This window comes from Spermophilus citellus (genome assembly GCF_964194105.1).
Source record: "Spermophilus citellus genome assembly, chromosome: 15".
Taxonomy (NCBI): domain Eukaryota; kingdom Metazoa; phylum Chordata; class Mammalia; order Rodentia; family Sciuridae; genus Spermophilus; species Spermophilus citellus.
This window is the reverse complement of record NC_138195.1, coordinates 2,381,017-2,401,167: the sequence shown is the minus strand read 5'-3', so window position 1 is coordinate 2,401,167 and position 20,151 is coordinate 2,381,017.

Below are 20,151 nucleotides of genomic sequence, written 5' to 3'. Positions count from 1 at the left end.
AGCACCACATAAAAATAAATAAAATAAAGATATTGTGCCCAACTACAACTAAAAAATAAATATTTTTTTAAAAAGTAGTTTTGTCAATTTGTGCATGCACTAGCAGTATGTGAGAGTTATGTTATATACAACTTTGCCGACTTTCCAATCTGTTTGGTGTGCAGTACATAATTGTAGTTTTAATTGATTTTAATTATTCAAGTGGCTTAGTGCTTTTTCATATGATTATCAACTATTTGGATTATTGTTTTTGTGATACGCTTGCTTGGATCTTTTCCCCACTTTCTGATAAAAGTCTATTTAATTTAACTATAAATGGAAATCGTTATTAAATTCTTATCATATCTATTGAGGACACATGCATCTTTAGTAACTGTTTCATGTAGTGATGATAGAAACACCTGTGCTTTTGCAGACTTTAAAATCACAACACAAGCTCAAAATCTGTCATTGAAAAGCTGAATCATGTTAAAATTTTTCAGAGAAAACAGGTATAATAAGTTAAATTAAACATATCCCTGTAGACAAAGGCTTAATTGAAAAGTTTTAAAGGTAATTAATATTGTTTATATAGAATGCTATTGAAGTCTTATCTCTGTAGATTCATGTTTATATGTGTAAATTATTAACCTCTACCCCTAAGAAATAGTTTTAAAAGCTAAATTAACATGATTATCATCTAAAGTCAATGTTATGTCCTTCTTGTGATATCATTCTTACTAATTGTAATGTCTATTGATGAACTTTGCTAGAATATTAAGTAAAAACTTTTCTTATTAAATATGTAGTGTTACATATTTATGGTGGGATAGAAAAACAAGAGAGTAAAAATCACATCTTGAGTCACATAAATCCTAAAATAATGACTATTTAACACCCAAGTAAATATGTCTACAGACCTTTTCAATGTCCATATGTACATAAGTATATTTTTTGTCATAAAAACAGGATCCTGATGCATATTTTGTAACCTGTTCTTATTTAACATGTATAAGATTTTAGTTCGGGGATTGAACTCAACCACTGAGCCCTCTTTTATATTTTATGTAAAGACAGAGTCTCACTGAGTTGCTTATCACCTCACCATTCCTGAGGCTGGCTTTGAACTCATGATCCTCCTGCGCCACTAGGATTACAGGCTTTCACCACACACCTGGCCGAGATTTAAATTCTTGAGTTTTTTTTCATTGTAACAAATGTGTATTATGGAGGTTTTGGTTCGTTTTTATTGAAACAAACAAGATCTCAACTGGAGTTTGGACTTCCATTTCTGGAACAATTATGAAAGTAAAGTTCCTAAGGACTGTCTGCAAAGAGAGGCTGAACAAAAGAAGCAACCATTATAGTCATAGATACATGAATGACTCCTACAAGTACTATGTGCGATTTTCAAAAGTTCTTGGAGGGCTGGGGTTGTGGCTAACTGTGTGAGGCACTGGGTTAAATCCCCAGTACCACATAAAAATAAATAAATAAAAGTATTGTGTCCATCTACAACTAAAATTAATAAATAAATAAATTGTTTTTTTTATTTTTTTATATATTTTAGTTTTAGGTGGACACAATATCTTTCATGATTGAAGACTAATGTGGGAAGGTGCTCTGAGGTAATGCATGGTAGAAAGTGGTGAGGCATACAGATACTGGTGAGGAAGAGGATTGATCACTTAGTACAACCATTATCCCTACTACTGCCTGGTGCTTTTAAGAGTGATCCAAAAAAAAAAAATCCTAACAATGATCTTTTACTTTTCTTTCCTCAAAAACATACCTGAAGTGTCATACTTGATAACAGAAGTGGATTTTCTATTCATTATGAGAAAACTTCTTTACCCTGTCTTCCTTTAGTTCACTTCTGATCCAGAGATTTTGAATCATTTTAGTTTGAATTGTATTCAGCCTACTTTTACAGGTTTTTTTTTAACTTTTATTAATGATTCTCTTTTCCTACTAGTCCCACAAACTGTGGACTAATATCAGATTGAGTTAGTAGTTATCTCTTCATTCATTCATTCAAAAAATTCATGTGTTTAACACAAGTAACTTGTAGTACTAGGAAACTCTCATTATTATAGTTGAAGTCTGTTTGTTGGTTAAAGGTTTGTTTTGTTTTAAGCGTCCAAATTTCACAAGACCTAGAATCTGAAGACCAAAATATTTTTTAGGATATACTAAAAATATATAGAACTTCAACCTTTAGAACACTTTATATTAGCATGAGTCTTGATTCCTTGCTTTAGAACCACTCTTGATGACTTATAAGTATAGTCAAAATCTCTTTAAAAATCAGTTGAACTATAAATAAGACGTTTAAGGAACAAAGGGCATTTTTCTGATGGAGAGTTAAGAGTAATCTTTTTGTTATCTATATCAGCTAATTTATATAGAACAATCTAATTTAAAATCATGCAAAATGTCTTGTTTTTCTCTTACAGGTTCAACTACTACATTTCATAGTGGTATGAGAAGATAATACTTTAAAAACATCAAAAGTTGAAGTGATTTTAAACAAATTCTCTTTTGTAAATCGAAGATTCTTTTGTGCTTTTATATTGTGAATATTTAATGGGACCAAAACAAACACAGCTTATGATTGTATCAGATCTCTTGCACATGAAAACAAACTGGAATTTGTACATACAAGCATTGTGTATGTATTCATGCACAATAATCACTAAATTACATGTATATTTGCAGAATGTTAATTTAAATGATTAAATTATAAACCTTGTGTATTTATCAAATGGGTGAAAAGATTAAACTTTTGCCGATATGATACTGCTGAATGTGTAGCTTGCGGTGTCCTGCACTTTTCATTTAAGGCTACTGAAATTACATGTTTCTGCCTAATATATTTGCTACTGGTGATGAAGACAGAAGATATCACTTGTAGACACCTATTTTTGTATAATGGTAGAAGTTTTGAATTTTATGGGGTATTTTGTCAAAGCACTGAAAATAAAAATGACTTCACCATTTTCACCACACTGTATTTGAAACTTCTTCATTTTTAACTGAGCCATATAGTTCCTGGTGCATATCCTCATAAATTACTTATCTTAAATACGCAAGACCTTAGGATTCAAACAGAAAGTTGTCCTCATATAATTGTATATTAGGGTTTTCTATGAAGGTTTTCCCTCTGCCTTTCCATCAACTTATATCTAAGGATAATATTTCTTAAAAGCCATATTTATTCAATTACATTTGGTGTTACATGTATCTAACGGTATGTCTTTACAATCTGTGGCCCACTATGACACAAAAATCATTTAGCTCAAATAATCTAAATTTATTAATTAGATTTCAGCAGAATGAAACAGAATTCCTGCTGTCCAACACAATTCAGAGTGGGAAGCTGTCACAGATGTTGTTTCTTTATCTAGAGTGTTCCAATAACATGGCAACTCACTAAAACAGGAATTGTATTTGTTGCTGATGTCTGGAGGATTTTGATGTCCTATGATTTAGATCAACACAAATAAGCATAGTAACGAGTTGTACATTCTTGGAAGTTTCAATATTAGCAGCTGGGCTTCAGTATGAGGATTTCTAAACATAGCAAAAGTATCCTAAAACAGCTAGTGGAAGTGGAGGAGAGTTGTGGGTAAGAACCAGAAGCTAAAATGATTGCCATTCAGGACTATTTTGTTGTAGACACATGACAAAAGCAGATGGACATAAGGGGAGGGAGGGGAAAAGAGAGGAGGGAGCAAGAGGGATAGGAATGATGGTGGAATGAGTTAGACATCATTACCCTAAGTATATGTATAAGACATGAATGGTATGAAAATACTTTGTGTATAACCAGTGTCTTGAAAAAATGTGTTCTACATGCGTAATATAAAATGAATTGCATTTTGCCATCATGTATAACAAATCAGAATAAATTTTAAAAAATTTAAAAAAGAGCAGATGGACAAGTACTTAGCAACAGCAGTTCTCAATAGTCTGTAGTTTAAAAACTAAATCTGCAGTGCTCCCCTAGCATACACAAGGCGCTAGTTTCAAGCCATAACACCATAAAGCAAAACTGAAATCAAACTTCACTAACAGAGCAGCTTTGCCTAGGGTTCTTAACTTTTTTCTTTTTTAAGTTGTCAATGGACCTTTATTTTACATATTTATATGAGGTGCTAAGAATCAAACCCAGTGCCTCGCACATGGTAGGCAAAGTGCTCTACCACTGAGCTCTACCCTGACCCACCAACTCATGCTTATTACATAGTTAATCCCAGCTCCTGACCACTGACATGGATCTCTTTAGCCGTCTGCCAAAGCTATCAATCCTGATTTTCAGAATGCTTTTAAAGACTATACATATATATATATATATATATATATATATATATATATATATATACACATACATACATATGATTCCAAAGAAAACCAATTATACACAAATAATTACTAAACTTTTCAAGTTGTGATATAGTACATATTAAAACATTAAAGTGTACTATAAGCCACCTATAATCCCAGCTGCCCAGATCCACCCACACCAACCTACCCAGAATCCCTGCTCTCAGTGGTCCTGATTTACTCCTCCACAAGCAGGGCAGACACCACCAGAGTCTAGCCTTTGGTGCAGGACTTCCCCTTCCAACCAGCAGACTACCACAGGAGGTCAAGCCCAGCGGCCCAGACCCACCCATTCCAACTTAAGCAGGACCCAGATCCAGGATGTAGTAGCATTTATTGAGGACACCAGAAGGGTCTGGAAGCCCAACATCAAGGTGAGGTGAAGACATTCTGCACAGGTATGACAAAAATATAGAAAAGAAACTGTAACATCTCAGATCCACACTGCAAGAAAGGCAGACACATATAGACAACATAAAAAAACAAGGGAAGAAAGTGCCCCCAAACAAACCAGGATGCTATAATATCAGAACCCATAATATCAGTGAAGTTGATGAAATGTCAGAGAAGCAGTTCAGAGATTCATAATTAAAATAATCTTGGGTTGGGGATGTGGCTCAAGCAGTAGCACGCTCGCCTGGCATGCGTGCGGCCCAGGTTTGATCCTCAGCACCACATACAAACAAAGATGTTGTGTCTGCCGAAAACTAAAAAATAAATATTAAGATATTCTCTCTCTCTCTCTCTCTCTCTCTCTCTCTCTCTCTCTCTCTCTCTCTAAAAAAAATAAATAAATAAATTAAATAATCTTTGAATTAAAGAATGACCTAAATGAGCAAATACAAGCAAAAATTGATCCTTCCAACAATAAGAGCAAATACAAGTAGCAAAATATTACTCCGAGAGAGAGACACTCTGGGGGGGGGGGGGGAACAGAAATCCTTCAAATGAAGGATACAATAAATCAAAAAACTCAATAGAAAGCATAACCAACAGACTAGATCACTTGGAAGAAACATCAGATAATGAAGACAAAGTATACAATCTAGAAAATAAAATTGATCACACAGTGAAGAAAGAAACCATGAATAGAATATCTAAGAATTATGGGACAGCATCAAAAGATCAAATCTAAGAGTCATTGGAATAAAGGAAGGGACAGAGTTTCAAGCCAAAGGAATGCACAATCTCTACAATGAGATAATATCAGAAAATTTCCCAATCATGAAAAACAAATTGGAAAACCAAATACAAGAGGTTACAGGACACCAAATGTACAAAATTACAACAGTTCTACACCAAGGCATACTATAATAAAAATGCCTAGCATACAGAATAAGGATAGAATCTTAAAAGCTGCAAGAGAGGGGAATCAGATCACATATAGGGGGAGACCAACCCATATCAGCAGATTTTTCAACCCAGACCTCAAAGCCAGGAGATTGTACAACATACACCAAGCTCTGAAAGAAAATGGATGCCAACCAAGAATCTTATATCCAGGCAAACCTAAGCTTTAGATTTGATGATAAAATAAAAACCTTCCCTGATACACAAAAGTTAAAAGAATTTACAACTAGAAAACCTGCACTACAGAACATCCTCAGCAAAATATTCCAAGAACAGGAAATTAAAAACAATGATGAAAATTAGCAGAGGGAGGGATTACAGTAAAGGAAAATCTAATCAGAGGAGAAACCACAAGTCACATTAAATACTAAAAATAAACAAAAATGGCTGAGAATACAAATCATGTCTCAGTAATAACCCTGAATGTTACTGGCCTAAACTCAACAATCAAAAGACATAGACTGGCAGACTGGATTAAAAAAAAAAAGACCCAACAATATACTCTTGTGTCCAAGAGCCTTGTCTCAGAAAAAAGGTGAAGGGTTGGGAAAATCATACCACTCACATGGACTGCAGAAACAAGAAGGGGTTTCCATCCTTATATCAAATAAAGTAGACTTCAAGCTAAAGTCAATCAAAAGGAATAAAGAAGGACACTACATACTGTTAAAACCATACACCAACAAGACTTAACAATTATAAATATATATGCCTCAAACAATGAAGACTCTACATTCATCAAACAAACTCTTCTCAAGTTCAAGAGTCAAATAGACCACAATGATAATTTTGGGTGACTTTAACATACCTCTTTCATCACTAGATAGAAAAAAAACAAAAGCTGAACAAAGAAACTACAGAACTCAATAATACAATCAATAATTTAGACTTAACTCACATATATAGAATATTCCAACCTTCAATGAGAGAATATACTTTCTTCTCAGCAGCAGATGGATTCCTTCTCTAAAATAGACCATATACTATGCCATAAAGCAACTCTTAGCAAATATAAAAAAATAGAGATACTACTCTGCATTATATCAGATCATAATGGAATGAAATTAGAAATCAATGATAAAATAAGAAATGAAATCCACTCCAACACTTGGAGACTAAATAATATGCTACTGAATGAACAATGGGTTACAGAAGACATCAAGGAGGGCATTAAACAAATTTTAGAGGTTAATGAGAACACAAATACAACATATCAAAATCTCTGCGACACTAAGAAACCAGTTCTAATGGGAAAGTTCATTGCATGGAGTTCATTAAAAGAAGAAAAAGTCAACAGATAAATTACTTAACACTACATCTCAAAGCCCTAGAAAAAGAACAAATCAACACCAAAAGCAGCAGAAGACAGGAAATAATTAAAAGCAGAGATGAAATCAATGAAACTGAAACAAAAAACAATTGAACAAAACAACATGCTAACCAAGAGAGAGAAAACTCAAATCACTAACATACATGATGAAAAAGGAAATATCACAACAGACACTACAAACATACAGAGGATAATTAGAAATTATTTTGAAAAGTTGTACTCCCATACAATAGAAAACATCGGAGGCATCTACAAATTTCTAGAGTGATAAAATTTGCCCAAATTGAATCAGGATGATATACACAATTTAAACAGATCAACTTCAAGTGACGAAATAGCAGACACCATCAAAAGTCTACCAACGAAGAAAAGCCCAGAACCGGATGGATTCAAAACCGAGTTCTACAAGACCTTTAAAGAAGAACTAATACCAATACTCTTCAATTTATTTCAAGAAATAGAAAAAGAAGCAGCACTTCCAAACTCATTCTATGAGGCCAATATCACTCTGATTCCAAAACCAGGCAAAGACACATCAAAGAAAGAAAACTACAGACTAATATCTCTAATGAACATAAATGCAAAAATTCTCAATAAAATTCTGGCAATTCTAATACAAAAACCTATCAAAAAGATCCTGCGTCATACTCAAGTGGGATTCACCCAGGGATACGAGGTTGGTTCAACATACAGAAATAAATAAATGTAATTCATCTCATCAATACACTTAAAGATAAGAAACATATGACCATCTCAATAGATGCAGAAAAAGCATTTGACAAAATACAGCACCCCTTTATGTTTAAAACACTAGAAAAACTAGGGATAACAGGAACATATCTCAACATCATAAAGGTTATCTATGCTAAGCTTCAGGCCAACATCATTTTGAATGGAGAAAAATTGAAGGCATTCCCTCTAAAAACTGGGACAAGAAAGGGATGCCCTTTTTCACCACTTCTATTTAACATAGTTCTTGAAACACTGGCCAGAGCAATTAGATGAAAGAAATTACAGGAATACACATAGGAAAAAAAGAACTCAAATTTGCACTATTTGCTGATGATATGATTCTATACCTGGGAGACTCTAAAAGTTCTACCAGAAAACTTCTAGAACTAATAAATGAATTCAGCAAAGTAGCAGGATATAAAATCAACATCCATAAATCAAAAGCATTTCTGTATTTCAGTGAAAATCCTCAGAAAGGGAAACGAGGAAAACTACCCCATTTTCAATAGCCTCAAAATAAAATACTTGGAAATCAACTTAAGAGGTGATTTCCAAGTATTTTATAATGAAATAAATATAATGAAAATTACAAAACCCTAAAGAAAGAAATCAAAGAAGACCTTAGAAAATTGAAAGATCTATCTTGCTCTTGGATAGGCAGAATTAATATTATCAAAATGACCATACTTCCAAAAGCACTATACAGATTTAATGCAATTCTGATCAAAATTCCAAAGACATTCCTCATAGAAATAGAAAAAACAATCATGAAATTCACCTGGAAAACTAAGAGACCCAGAATAGCTAAAGCAATCCTTAGCAGGAAGAATGAAGCAGGTGGCATCACTATACCAGACCTTAAACTATACTACAGAGCAATAGTAACAAAAACAGCATAGTATTGGCACTAAAACAGACTGGTAGACCAATGGTAAAGAATAGAGGACACAGAGACTCACCCACAAAACTACAATTATCTTATGCTACACAAAAGTGCTAAGAAGATGCATTAGAGAAAAGATAGCCTCTTCAACAAATGGTGCTGGAAATCCATATGCAACAAAATGAAATTAAAATCCTATCTCTCACCATGCACAAAACTCAACTCAAAATGTATCAAAGACTTAGGAATGCAACCAGAACCCTGTGTCTAATAGAAAAGAAAAGTAGGCCCTAATCTCCATCATGTGGGATTAGGCCCCAACTTCCTTAATAAGACTCCTGTGGTGCAAGAATTAAAACCAAGAATCAATAAATGGGATGGACTCAAACAAAAGTTTCTTCTCAGCAAAAGAAACAGTCTGTGAGGTGAATAGAGAGCCTACATCTTGGGAGCAAATCTTTACCCCTCACACATCAGATAGAGCACTAATCTCTAGGGTATATAAAGAATTCAAAAAAACTAAATACCAAAATAATAATAATAATAATAACCCAATCGATAAGTGGGCCAAGGACCTGAAGATTCACTTCTCAGAAGATGATGTACAATCAATCAACAAATACATGAAAAAATGTTCATCATCACTAGCAATTAGAGAAATGCAAATCAAAACTACTCTAAGATTTCATCTCACTACAGTCAGAATGGCAGGTATTATTAAGACAAATAACAATAAGTGTTGGCAAGGATGTGGGGAAAAGGCACACTCATATATTGCTAGTGGGACTGCAAATTGGTGCAGCCAAAATGGAAAGCAGTATGGAGATTTCTTGGGAAATTGGGAATGAAACCAACATTTGACCTAGCTATCCCTCTCCTTTGGTCTATACCCAAAGGCCTTAAAAACAGCATACTACAGAGGCACAGCCACATTAATATTTATAGCAGCACAATTCACAATAGCTAAACTGTGGAACCAACCTAGATGCCCTTCAATAGATGAATGGATAAAAAAAAGTGTGGCATATATCACAATGGAATATTACTCAGCAATAAGAGAATAAAATCATGGCATTTGCAGGTAAATGGATAGAGTTAGAGAAGATAATGTTAATTGAAGTTAGCTAATCCCCAAAAACCAAATGTCGAAGGTTTTCTTTATTATAAGGAGGCTGATTCATAGTGGGATAGGGAGAGGGAGCATGGGAGGAATAGAAGAACTCTTGCCGCAGTCTGGCTGGGCACAATTCAGGAGCCACTTGTCAAAAGAAATGAACTTTATTTTTAGAACCACACACCACACCACACAGCTCCTCAGGAAAAACCCTCAGAGCCCAACTGCCACCACTGGCTTCCCACAAGCCTCTCCCTCCCACACTCCTCCTGCTCTTGAGGCCGATTGGCTGGGTCGTGTGGGCGGAGCCAAAAAAGTCCCCCAATGAGCAGCTCCGTAGTCTGAAAGGGCGGGGAAACAGCCCAATGAACATCACCGCAGAGGAGCCAATCAGCTAGAAGTTGCTGGGGCCGCTGTGAGCCAATCATCAGCTGGCAGCTGGAAGTTTGCTGGCAGCTGGAAGTTTGCTGGGCCCCTTAGCTGTGGCTCTCAACATCTCCCCCTCTCTGTTTAAACAACAAGCATGTGGCTTAGGGACCGTGCCTGCCTTAGGTTGTCCAATAGTACAAATGGTCTTTACCCGTAATCGGATGAGCTGACCTCAAGGCGTCAGCCCCCTGTCTTAGGTTGGTACCATTGCAATTGGATCTTACCCGTTATTGACTATTAGTTCAGCATACAGCCACACCTGTGGATAGGTCTTTGTACCAGCGGGGGGGGGGGGGGTGGTGGTGAGGTTCTTTGCCTCACCTCTGTTGGCCCCCAAATTTTAGCTGAATGACCATGACAAGCAGAAGGGAGGAAGATACACCAAGCTAATTTTCCTTTTGGAAAAATTGTACCACTGATGACACCATCAGCAAAAATACCCCAACACTACCACAAGTCGCTGCACCAACAGATAGTTCACAATGCATACAGGTGAGTTCACAATGCATACAAGTGATACATAGTCCAGGGAAGTTCTGCAAGCAGTTCAGTGATGGCTATTGGAAAAGCTGTAGATTGGTTTTATCTTTGTCTTCACTGGCACTGGGATGAAGATAGGAATTCTGGCAATAATGGCTAAAGAAAAAATTATGTAACATTCCAGAAGGCACTAAAAGAGAACAATTTTCTTAACAATTTACAATATCTTCAACAGAATTATTAAATATAATGAAAAGGAAAGGTGAAAGTAAACAAACACATCTGTTAACCTTTTTTGTTCACATTTTAAAACAATCTTCAACAGCTGTTTACCCAATTTAAATTAAACCATTTAAATCACGTGAATAAAAAAAATTATTTGGATCCATTTTTTTTCATGAGCGCTCATCATATATGATATATGGATATTTGTACATGCAAACATACAACATAAAACACAAGTGTGCACACATAATATAATACATACAACACATAATAGTAAAGGCCTTATAACTTTTTACAGTTGAAATCTCCATTGCAATGTTTAAAAAACTCTATAGTCAAAAAATAGAACTTTTCAGCAAAACATTAACCTAGGTCTGTATGAGCTCAAAAAACAAAATAGAACTTCATGATGTGGGAAAGGGTAATAATAAAAGAGATATTGAAAAAAAGCATCCTGGTTCTGTCGCAGATGTAAGGATAGCCAAACTGGAGTTTTGGATATCAGCTGTTAAGGATTTGAGCCAAATCATCTTCTTTTTGGTCTGTAGAAATCGCTTTGGTTAGTCTCTCTGGAATCCAAATCGGCTGCTGTTCTCCCTGTGGAAACACACAAACAGACCCCCAACTCCAGACAATTACTGGGTCAGGACCTTTCCATTGTCCTATTAGAATATCCTTCCAAAGTACCTTGGGCTTATGGACATTTTTTGGACACATATGCCTTTCCACAGCTCTAAGCCCTGATGAATCCAAATTTAAAAAGTTTAGAGTAAAAAGGGTTATTTTAAGTTTATCTTTGGGGAATATATACCCCTTCCCAATTCCCTCTCTTTGCTTTAATAAGTACATTTTAATAGTTTGATGAGTTCTTTCAACTATGCCTTGTCCCTGTGGATTGTATGGGATTCCTGTTATGAGTAATGCCAAATGATGACCAAAATTGTTTAAAAGAGGTAGAAGTATAACCAGGGGCATTATCTGTTTTTAACTGTTTTGGAACGCCCACAGTGGCAAAATTTTGTAAGCAATGAGCTATAATATCTTTAGTTTTTTCTCCTGCATGAAGGGAGCCCATCAAAAATCCGGAAGATGTATCAACTGTAACATGCAAATATTTTAATTTTCCAAATTCTGGAAAATGTGTGACATCCATCTGCCAAATATGGTTAGGTATCAGTCCTCTAGGATTGACTCCAAGATTAACTTGTGGTAAAAAGGTCACACAATTTTGACACTGTTTTATTTGTCTAGCTTGTTCTTTAGTTATTTTAAAACACTTTTGTAAAGTATTAGCATTGACATGGAACATTTTATGAAAATTTGTAGCTTCTTCTAGTGTAGAGAAAATATGTATGTCATGTGTAGTTTTATCTGCTAAATCATTGCCCAAACTAAGGGCTCCAGGCAATCCTGTATGTGCCCTGATATGTCCTATAAAGAATGGATCTTTTCTGTCCCAGATTATACTTTGTATAGCGGAAAACAAAGAGAAAACAGTAGAGGAAGGGGAAATCTTACCAGCATCTTGAAGGGATACTATAGCATTAACTATATACTGACTATTGGAAAATAAATTACATACAGAATCTTTAAACATCACAAAAGCTTGTAATACTGCATTAAGCTCTACCTTTTGAGCTGATTGTTTGGGTACTAAAAGTGTAAAAGTTTGGTCAGGTGTAACTATTGCTGCTGTACCATTATTTGATCCATCAGTGAATATATTTGGAGCATTCATGATAGGTGTTTTTCTTGTCATTTTTGGAAAAAATATAGGATGCAATGACCAAAAAGACAATAAAGGATTAGATGGTAAGTGGTTATCAAATGAAACATTAGATTTGCACATGATTATTGCCCAAGTATTTAACTCATTAGCTAACTCATCAATTTGATTCATAGTATATGGAGTAATAATTTTATTGGGAGAAATTCCAAACACTCCCTTTGCTGCTTTTATTCATTTGAGTATTAATTGTCCTACAGCCTCAGGATACCTAGTAAGAATAGTGTTAGGAGAATAAGATAAATGTATCCATAATAATGGACCTTCTTGCCAAAATACTCCTGTAGGAATACTTTTTGTTGGTAGTACAATAAATAATAAAGGCAAACTTATATCAATTCTATCCAAATGCATATTTTCCATATATGTTTCAATGATTTTTAATGCCTTTCTTGCTTCAGGCGTTAACATTCGGGGTGAATTTGGATCTAATGGACCTTTTAGGATATCAAATAAAGGTCCCAACTCTCCTGTTGGTATACCTAGATAAGGCCTTATCCAATTTATGAATCCTAATAACTTTTGAAAGTCATTAAGTGATTTGAGTTGATCTACTCGTATTTGAAGTTTTGGTGGATGGACCATGGTTGAGGATAATAGAACTCCTAAATAATTAATTGGAAAATTTAATTGTACTTTATCTATTGCTATCTCTAGATTATAATTTTTTAATATGTTTGTAAGTGTGGCATAACATTCTAGCAATGTGTTTTTATCTTTGTGTGCTAATGATACATCATCCACATAGTGAAATATTTGTAGTTCAGGATTTTGATTTCTAAGTGGCTGGATTACTTTGTTAACATAAATTTGACACATAGTTGGGCTGTTAGCCATCCCTTGAGGGAGTACTTTCCATTCATATCTCTGATCAGGACCTTCATGATTCAGTGCAGGGATAGTAAATGCAAAACGTGGACTATCCTCAGGATGAATTGGAATTGAAAAAAACAATCTTTAATATCTATAACTAAAACATATCAGGTTTTTGGCAAAGCAGGCAATTGAGGAATCCCCGATTGAGCAGGTCCCATAATAACCATCTCATTATTAATGGCTCTTAAATCTTGCAATAATCTCCATTTACCAGATTTCTTTTTGATGACAAAAATGGGAGTATTATGGGGAGATACAGAAGGTTGTATATGTCCTTCCGCTAATTGTTGTTTGACCAGGTCATGTGCTGCTTGTATCTTTTCTTTAGACAGGGGCCACTGAGGAACCCATACTGGTCTTTCTGATTTCCAAGTAATTTTGATTGTCTCAGTGGCCCTTTCTGAAAATCCAACCCATGTCTGTCCATTACTTGATCTATTTGTATTGGTGCTGCTATACCTTGTTCTTGTTTTTCTAATCTTTTTCCTTTCCTAAAACCTTGTCTAGTCATAATAGTGGGTGCATTTTGGTTGATGTTATTTGTTAATGTCAAACCTAATTGATCTAGGACATCTCGTCCCCATAAATTTATGGGAAGATGATCCAATACATATGGCTGTATATTTCCTTCACATCCTTGAGGATCCTTCCAATCTAATACCATTGCACTTCTATGGGGATTAGTCGCCACTCCTAGGCCTCAAAGCGTTTGAGTGGCTTGTTGTAATGGCCAATGTTTTGGCCATTCTTGATGAGAGATGATGCTAAGGTCTGCACCTGTATCCAGTAGCCCATTAAATTCATGTCCTTGAATATTTAGTTTTAGCATGGGGTGAGAATCTGAATTTAAAGACAGCATAGCCCAATCTACACCTGTGGAGCCTAATCCCTTGGAACCTCTTTCTACAGTATGACTGGAAAATTTATCATGTAGGCTGGGTATTATTAGTAACTGTGCTATTCTATCTCCTGGTGAAATTACTGATATATTTGTGGTTTTGGGCCCTGGAGCATTGGGCGCCCCTGTCCATTTTTTGGCAATGGAGCCCAATGGGAACATATATAGCACACTTACTGAATTTTGTACTGGGCACAGGATGATAGGAATACTGTAATTTTTTAACTTTTTCAATAATTAGATGTGGATTTTTATTTTAGTACATATATTACTTTGATTAGACCCATAATAAAGTAACGACAAATATGTGTTTTCTCATCTGGAGGTTAGAAGTTTGAGATCAAAGTATTGCTAGAACTGATTTCTCCCCATATTCCTCTTCCTGGCTTGTAGATGGCCATTTTTTCTCCCTCGCAGGTGGTCACTTCTCCATGTGTGCCTGGGGTCACTGAATTTAGAACTCCCACCAATTACTTCACTTTAATTAAATTACTACTCTAAGGATTATTTTTCCAAATAAAGTCTTCTTCTAAGGTCCTGGGAGTCAGGGCTTCAATGTGTAAATTTTAGGGAGCACAAGTGAACCCATAAGAATATATAATACTTCAGTAATATTTTTGGGGGAGGGGTACCAGGGATTAAACTCAAGGGCACCCGGCCTCTGAGCCACATCCCCAGCCCTATTTTTGTATTTTTTATTTAGAGACAGGGTCTCACTGAGTTGCTTAGCATGTCATTGTTGCTGAGGCTGGCATTAAACTCACAATCCTCCTGCCTCAGCCTCCTGAGCCACTGGGTTTCTAGGCATGCATCACCACTGCCAGACCGTTTCCAAGATTACACATTACTTAGTTGTGATTGATTGGCAAAACTCACCACACACGATGTTACAGTAAATTGTTGGTCAGGGCTTGTGTGGAAGCTAAAGAGACAGTGCCCAGGACCACAGCTGTACATCCTTTTGCACTTAACTTTCTCCTTCCACTTATTTCTAGTAATCCTGAGGATAACAGACTGACAAACTGCAGGTAGAACTTCTGGTGAAATTGTGGAACTGATATGTTTATATGAATGGCTAATAGACTTCTACGTAGAGAAAAACATATCTTATGTAGGCCATTATTGTTAAGATCTTGTGTTATACAAGCAGAAATGAACTCTTTTTTTGGTGCAGAGAATTTAAGAAAAAAGACATCTGATGTGGTTAACACTTTCTTTAAAAAATGATGTTCTTTTCTAATATCTGAGATGACCTCCTTGATGACATTATAATCAAGATCAATAATACAACATGCTCTGGCCTTTGAGCACCTTTATATGACCCATGTCTAAGCATTTTTATAATAGTTTCATGGACAGATTTTCAATAATTAACTTCTGGGAATGAAATTGTATTATACATTAACCTTACTTAATGGGGAAAATGGCTCTCCAGAACAGCTGAGACTATCTAAACATAATATTTTTGCCTGTTAAGCATGAATGGCACTGTGAAGTTTTATAATTCCTACTATCTGAAAAATTTGACTCAAATGAATTGACACATTCAGTTCAACTCTCATGTAGAAAAAGACCATCACAAATAATGTCGCTAAAGGACTGTGCAATGGAACCTCTGGTCAGTAATTTGAGGCACCTGCCAAATAGGGTTCTTCTTTATGAACTTTTAGCATGACTTTATACATACATATATATATATATATATATGTGTGTGTGTGTATTTGTGTGTGTATATATATATATATATATATATATATATATATATATATATATATTGGAAATGTATGCAGTGTTATATATGCATCACCATTTCTCAATTGGTTCACATACTTAAAACATGTAAAAAAGGTCTGGTGGTATAAGTTAGTAGTAGAGTACATGCTTAGCATGTGAAAAGCCCTGGGTTGAATCCGTATCACCCACAATGAAAATAAATAGATTAATAAATATATAAATAAAAATGTATGCCTGGTAGTTTATATCAGTGGTGGTACATTTGCCTAGCATGTTATAGGCCATGTATTTAAGCCCCAGCACCACAGTAGGAGGAGGAGAGAGAGGAGGAGGAGGAGGAGGAGGAGGAGGAGGAGGAGGAGGAGGAGGAGAGGGAGGAGGAGGAGGAGAGGGAGAAGGAGGAGGAGAGGGAGGAGGAGGAGGAGGAGAAAGAGGAGAGAGGGAGAAAAATGTAGAAAAAGTCAATCAACATAAGAGTGAAATGTAAAGTAAAATAAGATGTAGTTTATGTTAGTTCGTATCAAATGCTAGATCTAGTTACATGCTGAATATTGTGCATAAAACTTGTAATTGATTTTTCAATATTTGTAATTAACCTTTAGTAAAGTTATGCTGTAATACATTTCGTCTTGTATGAGGTAGTGTGTTCAGTATTTCATGCATGAATTTAAAATGTTTTCTTAATCTCAACCAGCTACTAAGTAGTTGACAGACTTACCTATTAATAGGAATTCAAGCCTCCTTTCTCCTCTTCCTCCAAATTTTCTGCTTCTTCAAAGAAATGAGCCAGAATACAAAGCAAAGTACAGTCCTTCTGAGGACAAGATACATTGTAAAATTTGAAGATAGTGATATTTTTAGGCTTCTTAAATTGAGAATATAAACAAGATTACAAAGATCAGCATGCATTATATATATTCTTTTAGCAATAATACTCATGTAACTAATGAGTACAGCCCATTCTACAGACAATAAAAATGTTGCAAAATTTAATATTTATCCCACTTCTTCCCTCTTTCACACAAATCCAAAAATCAATCTATCTCAAATTTTCTCTCCTCAAAGCAAGTAAAAATTTTAATAACTTCAACAAAAATGAAAATCAAAAACTATCCCATATACAAAAGTAATGCTGTCCAGTTGCTTTTCCTGACTTAAGAAGTCCTGAGTCTCCATCATAAAAGAGAGCCAGCCCCAGCATATTTAGACAAACACTCACCACTTCCTGTGTGTTAGGAAGATAAGACTAGGCAGCAGGCATGCACAAATAAAGGAGCATGAGGAATCCAATCCAATCTGGCCCACTGGATTGCACTGCTGGCTTTTGAGGCAAAGTCTTGGATAATAAAACAGGCCAGACTTTCTCTGTTTCCATCTGCACACCCCCTCCCCAGAGGCTGCATGAGAAGAAGTGATGGGTTAGGAACAGGATTTGGTTATTCTGGGTTGGCTGCCAGGAATGTGACTACTAAATCGCATCTAATGTATGTTCATGTTAGCATTCTGCTACATAATTCACATTAGAACCCACACCTATCTGATCTTAAATTCAGGTTCATTCATACACACATGAATGTATGCCCCATCCTCAGAGTTACAGGCAACTTTTCAACTCCATTCTCTATCTTCTAGCAATATCTATATGAAGTTTCCATGTTTTTCTTATTCTAATCCCAGTCAGAACTTACTCTTGGACTGAGACTCCTAGCCTAATGTCCAAGACCCAGTTTCAAATACTAAATGTCTTGCTAAGTATCTAAATATTACTTAAAGTTGATTAAAAAAACGTGTATTTGAGGTAGAAACAATAAAATCAAAAGCTTTTATCAGATTTTAAAGATTATATTCCTCTACCTTGTGTTTAAAAATAATTTCCCCCAAAATAATTAGAAATTACATTAATGATGATAATGGCAGTATAATTTACCATTGATCATTACCATTAATTGAATTAATATTCTCAGAAACATTTAATTGTTATAACAAGTCAGGAAAAATTACTAATGATTCACATTATAATGAAGAAATTGAAGCTGAAAAGGATTAAGAAATTTCCTCAAAGTGTTACATTAAATACAAGTACTACCAAGAGTGTACCTGTATCTGCCTGACTCCCGTTCCCATATTCTGAACATAATACTTCATATTGATATCATGGCAAAATGACTTATAAAGTGGAAAATATATTCTCTTTCAAAGCATGAAAGGGTAACCAGTATATCACACACCTAAATCACACTAAGAAAAACTTTTCTAATTGAGTTTATTAGCAAATGGGAAATAATTTCCTCTTATATTAGAGAAATTTTTTTTGCAGCTCCCATAATATTACATCAAGTAGGCTATAAAACCAAATGTCACTGTGATTCCAGTATAAACTCTTTATAATGGAAAAAATAAGAGATTTGTTTAAAATAAAGTTTTTTTAGAAAGCAGTGATGATTTATATATTAAAATTTGAACTCTTTGTCTTACATCCTAGGGTTCATATAAAGAAGGTCAGCATTATTAATCAGGATTTTCATGTTGTCGTGTAAGAGATCAGTTGACCAAGAGTTGCAAGCATTGGAATCTATCTCAGGGGCTGCTGGATGCAATGTGACATTGTGTGTTTAACCTCGCTTTAAGACTCTTCAACTTCAAATGTAAAAAGTGATAGAAATGCTTTTGTCTCTTTTCTCTCTAACATGAAGTAATTCAGCTTAATTTTATGCTTCTTGTTGCTAAAGTCTGATGAAATGAGTACTCAAGGCATGAATTGACTTTTACTTATGCTCTGCACATGTCAACCTTTTCATTTAATGTGGCAGCAGCATTGCAAAGAATTTAGTTTTTGCTGCTGCCTGTGCTCCACAGAAGCCTACATTAAAAGTGTATCATTTTCCTTTTTAATTATCCTAATTTCCTTATCAACTCTAATAATAATATGCATACAGAGGCACTTCACACACTTAGGCTGATAAATGTCTGCCAGAGCTTTAAATATTGGTTGCCCTTCATACTTTTTCATCAACAAGGATCAGCTTATTACCCAATAGACTAATTAAATAATTTAAAGTTTTTAGATGATTTCCTGGATGAATGATGAAACGCACCATCATAGAAATATGTTTGCTGTTGAAAAATAAATATAATTAACAAAGTAGTCCCTATAACCTATATAAAATATTACCTATAAGTTTGATCACTTTATCTGTAGGCACCATTCCATCAAAATTGAAACAAAATATATGCTATCTTATGTCAGAGGACCCAAATTTGGAAATAATTCATCAATTATATATAACAATAATTCAAAACAGAATTATGATCATATTTTCGAGCAGCAGAAAGCATTTTACAGATTTCAAGAAATAGTTCAGTGTAAGTGGCAATAATTTAAATGCTGAGAATTACTTAGATAGATAGCAGTGAGCTCTGGAAACCTGACCTCATGTTTTCATATAGAAGTATTTGTTCTAGGATTGATAAACTAGTATAGCTTTAAAAATCTGTGTATGTATAAATGCATTGCTTGTTTTTTTTTTTTTTTTTGGCAGGAAGGGCAAATACTGGGGATTTAAGCCAAAGGCAGTTTACCACTGAACTACATGCCCAGCCTTTTTACTTGTTTTCCTTTGAGAAAGGGTCTCATTAAGTTGCTTAGGGCCTTACTAAATTGCTGAGACTGGCTTTGAATTTGCAATCCTCCTGTCTCAGCCTCCAAACTCACTGGGATTACAGGTGTGTACTACCATGCCAAGCAAATGTGTCATTTCTTAAATGCTTCTATTTGCTTTCAAACTCTGTTTCAATCAAGTAGTGTCTATCGGTTGCTGATTTTTTCACATACTACATTAAGCATTGTAGTATATACTATATGGGTTATTCTGGGAATGTTATTGATCACTGAATGCATTAAGCAGTTAATGATGTAGTAGAAGAAAGACAAGTTGACAAAAATCTGTTG